Here is an 8,848-nt window from a genome sequence, read left to right as displayed (position 1 = left end):
CAAACTTCCACCTTTCCTTACTTCTGGGGTGTACGTCTGTGCTTGTGTTTACACACTTGTGTATTTTCTTAATGATAAGAGTTCGATATCTCTGTATGCCCTGGCTGCTCTGAGTTCTCTCTCCGGAGTGCCAGAGCAGCTTAAGTGGTCTCTGCCTCCCCAGTCCAGCCCGACAGGTTCTTTGCCACGACTCTCGGTCTAACTGTGGCTCCCAGGTCAAGGCGAGGCAAGCGAGCTCTCCACTTCGTCCTCACCCTTTCCCTCTACCCTCAGGTAAAGCTTCCCAGTCAGCACCTTGCCCAGCAGAACACAACTTTGGACAAATAAGGAGCCTCCCTCACCCCCAACTTTCAGTAACTGACCTCCTGGACACTCTTTTCCCTCAGCCTTCCCCTCCTCTCCTCAGGCGAGGGACCCCGCGCTGCTAGGGGCCCTGGCTTAGCTAGGATGACAGGAGAGTTGCCCATACGTGATCCAAACTCATCGTTACTGTCCTGGTTGGCCCACAGAAAAAATGAGAGGGAGTTTTGCATGAAACTATATGAATGTGTTTAGCGGTGCCTGCGTGTGTCCATCCGTGTGTAACTACATCACTATGACATGTGCCTCTCTCTGTGGATATGTTTGTCAGAGTGTCTGTGGGTTTTCTGGTGAGCCAGAGCGTGTTTGTGTGCTTGTGTTATCATTTAGGGGTGTGTGTGGCATTGTGGAGGATTGTGTGTCAGTGCTAGGGCTCAGCAATATGATGAGTGTTGTCTTTGGGAGTTGTATGTGTTGATGTATGTACGTGTGTCTGTGTGTGGGTCTGTGTGTGTCTGTGAAGCTTTGGAGGGAACATATTTGGATACATATTTCCACGCCAAGCCTCTTTCCGTTGGATGATGAGTATGTATGTATTTGTGTGAGTAGATGCGTGTACATATATCTATGTATATGTGTATATGTATATACTTGTGTTACTGGGCGTGTGAATACTGTTGATCTATGGCATCCTTAACTGAGATTGTGCGTGTCCAGAGGGCTTTCTCCTCAACAAAGTCTCGAAGTGACAGATTCTCTGCTGAGGGGAGCAGGGCAGAGCCCAACGGCTGGACTGGGCAGATTCTGGGAAGACGTTCGTTCCCGAGAGCAATTGGAAACCGAGTCGCTGCCCCCCTCTCCAATTCCCCTCCCCGCCCCCTCAAAGTGGGGTTGAAATAAATAGAAAGAAGGGAAGGCGCGGGCCAAGGGAAGGGCAAGTCGAGCGAGCAGGGTCCAGCTCGCCTTCTGAGGCGTTTGGAGCCTCTTGCTTGTTCGCTCTCTGGTTCTCCCACCGGGTCTGTCTCTCTCTCTTTCTCCTCCTCGGTTGTTGCTATAATATCAATTCATTTTTAAATATGAAAGTCAAGTCGCGTAGCTTGTGACAGAGCCTGATAACAAAAGGTGCACGAGGCGGACAATGCGGCGGGCTTGTAGCAAGATCGTCCTCATGCAAATGAAGGCGGCGAGCCGGGCGCGCTCATTGTGTACATAAACACGCGCCGGCTCCCGCGCCGCGCCGTCCAGGGGAGAAGGACTGAGAGAAAAGCAGCCGGGAGCATTTCTGCCAGTTTGCAACACACTCCCCTGGCAACCCCTCTGCTGGCCGGGTGGCGCTTCTCTCAGTGCAGCCGCCTGCCAGGAACCCTCCGCAGCATCTCGGCAACCCCGGCGCTTTGCGCTATCCCCCGCGCCTCCCGGGAGCGGCCCGAGGCCGGCAGGGACCCAGGGGAGCAGCCGAGAGGCCCCCGGAGAGGGAAAGAGAACAGGAGCTAGCCCAAACATCGGCCGAGAAGACCCGCAAAGGGACCTGCGGACCACGTTAGCCTAGCTCCCAGGCGAGAGGTAGGACAACTGGACTCTGAGCGCAGGCGGAGAGCTGCGCTTTGGGGACATTGGGAGTTCAGGGGTGGCGCTAGTTAAAGGACAGGTGTGCAGACGACGCGGGTTGTGGGAGGCTCCGTACAGTTCAGGGTGCTTGCTGCAAGGTTCAGGGTTTTGGGGAGCCGCCGAGACGAGCCACTGTACCCCAGGCCCAGTGCTGTTCTTGCCGGGCCCTGAGCCCCGCAGCCCGCGTTCCTTTCCTGAGGAGATCGCAGAAGGTGGGAGTCAGCAGTGGGTAGGAGAGAGGACCCCTTGGGAACCGGAGGCTTCGGTCCCGGAAGGCCAGGGTTGGGGGAGCTACACATTTCTGAAGCAGCACCCCAATTCTGGAACTGGGACCTAGGTAGTGCGGCTGTTAAGGGGGGGGGTGCGCAAAAGATCCGGCCTAGTCTTTAGCTGTCTAGGGCAGGGATTCCCTTCTCCCCCGGGGTCATTTTTTTTGGAAGCTAAGCTAGATCCCGAATAAATAAATATGCGGTTGGATGTCCCGGAACTCCGGATGGGCACGGCCTCGTTTTCCACGCAGGGATTCAGAATCAGCGCCTGCGGGCCCTTTCCCCACACTGTTCTTCCAGGCCCTGGCCGGCCTGTGGTTCCAATCCCCAAAAAGTAAGGATCCTGGAAAAGCTGAGGCCTCGAGCTAGAGGCTTTAAAATAAGTGTCCGGACTATGAAACCAAAGCTTGGGGGAGGGGGACAGTTCTCAGGCCGAGCTGGCCGCAAGGAGGCAGCTGGCAGGGACCAGAGGCATGCGGGGACTGGGCCTCTCGGGAGCAAATTTTTCCTCGGGTTATTTAGCGAAGAAGGACTGTATGCTGTGTCTAGAGTGGTGGGGTGGAGAGGTTAGGGCATTTATTCCATATTCAGGCCCTAGACTGAGGTCTTCTCTAATCACCTCAATATAGAGCAACCGGCTACTACACGCCCCAGTGTGGTAGCTGTCAGGCTCTGTGCTCTCTTTCCCCTTGTTCTGTCCTCCCGGGAACTGGGATGGAATAAAGGAGTTGGACCCTTCGGATCTTACTCTCTATCCTTTCTGACCCATTTCAGGAGGAGGCCCCTGGGGCCTTCACTGAGGCCGACTCCAGATCTGTGCCTGTAACCCTCTTCTCTCCATCTGAGTAGCCTGCCACCCGGCCCCCTCCCTCTTTTGTCCCATCTCCTACTCAGCCCCTCCCCTCCCCCTCTGGCTGCGACAGGGCAGTCCTCGGGAGTCCAGGCCCTCCTGGTTGCTGGCTCTCCCTGCACCTGCCAGGCCCGGTCCCGTGCGCTGGCTTATTCGGCTTTGCATGACTTAACCCCGTTCACTCCTTTCTGCCTTCGCCCGCTGCACCCGGCGGCTCCTTTCAGGGCACTAGCCTCTGGGGGCTCCTTCCCCCCTCCCTCTCTTTTATTCTTCATTGCTGTGGGGTGCAGCGGGAGGGGGCGAAGAGCTGGGACTCCCCCTTCCCAGTCGGGCGCCTGAGCCGGAATCCGTTTAGAGGGATTTCAATAAGAATGAGACCAGCTCAGGACCTGAGGTAGAAACTGCCAGATAGGAGAAGACTGTGACCCAAGTTTATGTCTCGATTAAGGGGAATTTATTAGGTTTGTATTGTTTGTGCCAACCCTGGGCTCTCCCAGAGATATTCGATGGCGGGCCCAGGTGCGGCACATCTGGAGAGGCTCACTAGAAGCAAGGAGCCCTGCGGGTCTCTACAGGTAGCTGGTTCCTCCTACTGAGCCACAGGCCCTACTCCTGCCTGGGAACCTAAGACCCTGGCCAGCTGGCGTTTGGGGAATTTACCCTGAAGTCTGAAGTGCTAGAATCAGACCGTCCTCTGAGGAGAGGAGCTTTAGGGGCCCCCAAAAGTAGCCTTCCTTGGGAAATTCGGGGCTCCAGATCCTACACCCGGCCCTCGAGGCCAGTCACTTTCCTGGAACAGCTGGGAATTCGTTGCATCGGAAAAAACGAATTCTCCTGTGACCAGAAACATCTGGCGATTTGCTCCAGTCCCTATTGTTACCAGGGGCCCTGTCTGCCGGGTGGGGGGTTAGCGCTAGCCTTTAGAGGCGTCAATATGGGGTTCCCGATAATCGAAGTGGTTACAAACCATTCTCAATCGAAATCCTGGCCCTGAGTACAGGGTTAAGAGGCTACACCGGTGAGGACGCGGAAGCTGTCAGCCTCCTAGTTTGGGGAGCTAGTTTGGCCCTGCAGCTGCAGAACTGATCGGTTATTGGTTAAGCCGGGAAAGCCAAGGAGAGGAGCTGGGGGCAAGAGAGAGACTCCCTAGCAGGCCTTTGGGCCGAGCCTCCAGGGCTGGACACTATTACATTCGCCTGATTGACAAATTGCAAACAAATTGCTGGTTAACGAAATGTATTTACAAGTTGTCAAGGCAAATTCGAGGCTTGGGCCCCCATTGGGCCAAAGAAAGGGATTAGAACCGCGAAGAATGGAGCCCAAACACCTTGGTTGGGGGAGAAAGTCCAGGATAAGAGATTAACAGAGTCTAGACCTGCAGACTCTCTCTCCCCACCCCCACCCCCCACCCCCAGCCACATTTGAACTGGGCGAGTTGCCGTTGATTTATTTGACCCTTTTAAATACCTTAAATAGGGTCTTTGCGGTTGAGAGGGAACTGTCATTTTATAACCCTATTAGTAGCCATTAGCGGTGTCCAGGGCTCGCAGCCTTGGGGAAGGGCGGCAACCCCAACTCCAAGAAGCAGCCCAGAACGGCACATCTGCGAGAGAGGGGGCTACTGGCTCCCTGCTGTAAGGAAGGGTAGAGGCCGCCTGAATGGCTGCTGCGAAAGTTTGAGGGGGCTCAGTGTTTGGGCCTCGGATACCGGCAGTGGAGGATAGCGGGGGTCCAGGGATACCTCGGCATAAAGGGAAGTGGGGTGGTAGTAGGGAGAGAAGACCGAGTCTGGTCTCTACTGGCCTGAGAAGGAGAGGGGGCAACTTGGAATAAACCCGGAAGAGAGAAAAGGAGAACGTATGTATTCTGACGCCAGTTATACGTGCTTCTCTTTCTGTTCTGGAGAGCCGTGGGGACTGGGAGGCTGCGGGCAGCTGCATTTCGGAAGAGCTGCGAGGCCCCGCTGCGTTGCTGGGTTTTATATCGCTCCGCACCCCGCAGTCCACCCTAGGCCTTTTGCCTCTCCCTTTCTGTTGCGCCCCCAGCAGGCTCAGGCTGCAGTGGAAACCCTAGCCGTGAGTATAGGGACTAACCAAGCAGTTAGTGAAGGGCAGGGGGCGGGGGTGGGGTAAAAAGAGAAGGAAAAGATCGGGAGATACCGGTGAGAACTGCCAAAACCTTGTTGTGAATGCAGGATCATCTTTTCCAAGGCCTGTTAGGGGTTAAATCAAATATATTCATTCTCCTTCTCCCCCTCTGCCTCTCTCTCTCTCTCTCTCTCTCTCTCTCTCTCTCTCTCTCTCTCGCTCCCCCCCCCCCCCAATCTCTTTCTCTCTTCCTATTCCTCTCCCCTCTTGGTTTGATTGCAGCACCAATTAGCTGCCCATAGGAAAAGGCGAGAAGAATAGGGTTACAAAGGGAGGAAAAACTTATGGTCCCAGTGGGGCTGCCTCAGGATGAGTGAAGTTTAAACAAAGAGTAAAGTGGCCAGGGCTGTGGGCTGAACAATGCGTCTTCATTCCCCGGAATGGAGCTGAGCTGAGCTGAGCTGGCCGGGACCGCTGGATAGGCCGACCCAGGGCTCAGCTGGGGGAGGGTGCTCTAGCGAGCCGTTTTGGTGAACGCAGAGCGGGTCTGGAATAGCCCAGGCGACTCAAGCCCGTTTGGGGACTGCGGCTTCCCAGAGTGGGGTGCTTTCGGTTCTTCTGGTGGAAAGCGTCAGGGCTAGTTTATTTTTGGTGGGGGGGCGGGGGCAGTTTATTGGGCCTCTAGATTGCAGAGACGGCCGTTTAAAATCTTTCTCAAGTGTCAGTAAAAAAACCTTCAATGAAGGGAAGGCTTGGATCTTTGGCAGTTCAGGAGAGCAAGTGAATACGGACCTAGCCAAGCTTCACACCCCATTGAAGAGTGAAAACACAACGGTTATTTACACATATTGCCTGTTTCTTCGTGTAACTTTGTTACAGATATTTTTATTCTTTCACTTCAATACCAGATGTCCCCTTTCAGCTCTAATCCTCCCAGTAAGTACTTTGCTACTTGAGTCCTGTACTCCTTTAACGAATGTGAACGCCCTTGTCAATCAAATCAAAGACAGGCTGGGCTGTCCGCATTTCCAATGCTTTTAAAAGCACTTCTCTCTTCCAAAAAAATAAGCAACATGAAGCAGGACAAGTGCCCTGACCAAAAGGGCCAGGAAGCTCATTTCTACCTTCTGCTAAGAAAGAGGCAGGGCAGGTTGGAAAAGCTAGTTCTTGAGGATTTATTGCCCATGCTCGGGGCCAGTTTCTGGGGGTTGCAGGGTCTCTTGTTCCTTCTACCTGGGAGATTTCATTTCTTCTAATCAGCCCTCCTGCAGCCAGCCAGGCTTCCAGTTCTCCTGTCTCTACGGATGCTGGATGCTTAAAAGCAGAACACTTGATTTACCATCCTATTCAGGAGGCATTTCTCCCCGCTCCCCCCTGCCTAACCCGCATATAGCGCATTCGGAGAAAGCCCCAATCTAGAAAGACAGCTTGAAGTTCTGGAGAGGGGAAGCACTGCGTCTCTGGCCTCGCTCTTTGACCCTTAATCTTTTATGAAATTAGAAAGAAGGCTTAGTTTCCTGTAAGGACAGACCCTGGTCGCAGACGTGGGGAAGAACGAGGCCCGAAATGCAGGCTGCGGGTACCCGGTTCCTGTAGAGAGGCGCCAGCCTTGAAGGGAAGAGTGTTTAACCAGCCGTGTTCCCCGACTGCCTGTGGGTCCGTAAACAGCCAAGGGCCGGCTATTTTCCGTTCGGTTGAGCGAGGTAATTAAATTCGAATCTTCCCCTCTTCCACACCCCCCCCCCCTTGTTTGTGAGCCCCTAGAGAGGACAGCTTCGGGAAGGGTGAGAACACCGACACCACCAACTGCTTAAGTTGATTTTGCCCGCAGGGAGTCCACTGTCATTTATGAGAACGAATTGAACAATATTGGTTTTAACTTCGGATTGTGATGGTAGTTATAACAACAACGATTATGATTTCTGGTGACAAAAGCAATCTATTACTCATTACAACCGTATAAGAAAGTGGGGAAAATAATTCTTCGTTCTTCGACTCACAGCCTAATCAGTAGCCAAGAGCCTATCGCTTTCCTCTCCCCTCTTTGCACCAGCCTGGTCGCATCCCACTAAACGGAGGAGCAGACCTACCTGGCTGCACACTTTGGAGGCACCTTCTAATTCCAGTTTTTTTTTTTTTGTTTTTTTTTTTTTGGTGGTGGGGAGGGGGAAGGAGAAGTCTTTATCTCCCCATCCCTGGCACCGGGAATGCAAGGAAGCCTCCTTACTCACCTGGAAGACTTTTCAGCCAGGCAGAAAAGGAAGCAAAGGATGTGGGGCCGTCGGCCTAGGAAGGGGGGGGGGGGCGGGGGAGAAAAGATACCACCAGGAAAGAGAAAAGGGGACTTCAGTACGGCGGTTCAGTTCCGTTCTCTGTTCTGTGGAGATTTTCTCCCAGGGCCCAGGAGGCGGAGGATCTGGTCAGCTCCCTCTTTCAAGGACCAATCTTTCTCTCCATTTTCTGTGGGAGAAGGCATGCAAAAGAAAGAAAAGAAAAAGAAAGAGTAAGTGAGAGACAAAACGCATCTTTTTTCTGGCGCGATTTTTATCACCTGCTTTGGAAAGCAGGACTGCAAGGTCTAGGAGAAGTCCCAGCGCTGGCCCCTGGAGCCACGGCTGTTCGATTTGCTACAAAATCTTTCCCCAGAAGGCGCCAGCGTCGCTTTAAGAGGAAAAATAATTTCAAACAACTCTTCTCCACCACTACCACTCCCCTCCCGGCTTTTTCCCCGGCCGCCCGCTGCGCGACCTCTTGGGCTCTGACCCCGGGGGCCGCAGCCTAAGACCGCCCGAAAACGTGTCCCAGCTCCTGGCGCCTGGTCTCTCCGCCTCAGACTAGTTATTGGTTCCCGGAACAAAAATCCCGGGATTGGGGACGGGCCGAGTTTCTCTTCTCCCAACCTTCCCGATCATTCTCTACCTCTCAGATACAGAATTCTGGGGAGCAAAACTTGGGGGAGGCGGATGGAAGGGGCACGCAAGCACGAAATGTTTTTACCTTTCTGCTTCCCTTCCTCCTTTCTTCCTCTTCCTCCCCTGCCTCCATTCCCATTGCATCCCACCTCCGGACCCCAGTAACCGTGGCTTGCCGTTCCTTCTCGAGATCCTGGGCTTCGGGGACTTGCGGCGCTCCTCGGCTGGTTTTGTCCCCAGCTCACCCGTGCTCTCTACTGACCTTCGGTCTTAGGGCCAGCTGGGACTGAAGCTGCCAGCGGCGATCGGCGATCGGGGAGGAAAGCAACGTGCTAAGGAAGGGGATAGGGGATAGAGAGGACTGAAACCCACACTAGAGCCCAGGCTCCCCACCTCCATCTTCCACCTTTTCTTGCATAGATTCCCTCCCCTCACCCTACCTGGTCAGGCCAACAAACCGAGCGGGGAAACCGAGTTGCAGAGAAGAAAGTGGGACAAATGTTGGTGTCATGCGCCTCCGCCTCCTTCCTACGAGAGAGGTCGGGAACCCAGCCCCTTGGGGCCCCGGTAGGGGATGAAGTGTCTTTGGAAGTTCGGTCCAGCCCCGGGGAGCCCGGGCTATTGGTCCCGGGTGCGGAGGGGGTGAGAGGGCTGAGGGTCTTTTCCTTCTCGGATTATTAAAAAGTTCATTTCCTGGCGAATCAGGTGACGTCAGGGGCCCGGCGTCTCAGTGGCGGGGCCGCCGGGCCGGGAGAAGCCGCCTCCAGTTACCCAATTACGGACTGTCAATCCTGCGGCCGCCCCCTCCCCTCCCCCTTTCCC

The 8,848-nt window shown here is 54.5% G+C and overlaps 1 long non-coding RNA gene across 1 annotated transcript; it reads right to left on the bottom strand.

Moving 5' to 3' along the window:
- Nucleotides 1-5,476: 5,476 nt before the first annotated feature.
- Nucleotides 5,477-8,755, bottom strand: LOC123254585. The gene is made up of 4 exons (XR_006506685.1): nt 8,467-8,755; nt 8,112-8,358; nt 6,646-7,574; nt 5,477-6,428 (listed from the first exon to the last, which is right to left on the bottom strand). It is a non-coding gene; the product is annotated as an uncharacterized LOC123254585 (long non-coding RNA).
- Between the last annotated feature and the right edge of the window lie 93 nt (nt 8,756-8,848).

This window comes from Gracilinanus agilis, unplaced genomic scaffold, assembly GCF_016433145.1.
Source record: "Gracilinanus agilis isolate LMUSP501 unplaced genomic scaffold, AgileGrace unplaced_scaffold25460, whole genome shotgun sequence".
Taxonomy (NCBI): Eukaryota; Metazoa; Chordata; class Mammalia; order Didelphimorphia; family Didelphidae; genus Gracilinanus; species Gracilinanus agilis.
The sequence above is the reverse complement of the archived record's forward strand: the minus strand, read 5'-3'. Positions and strand labels throughout refer to the sequence as shown.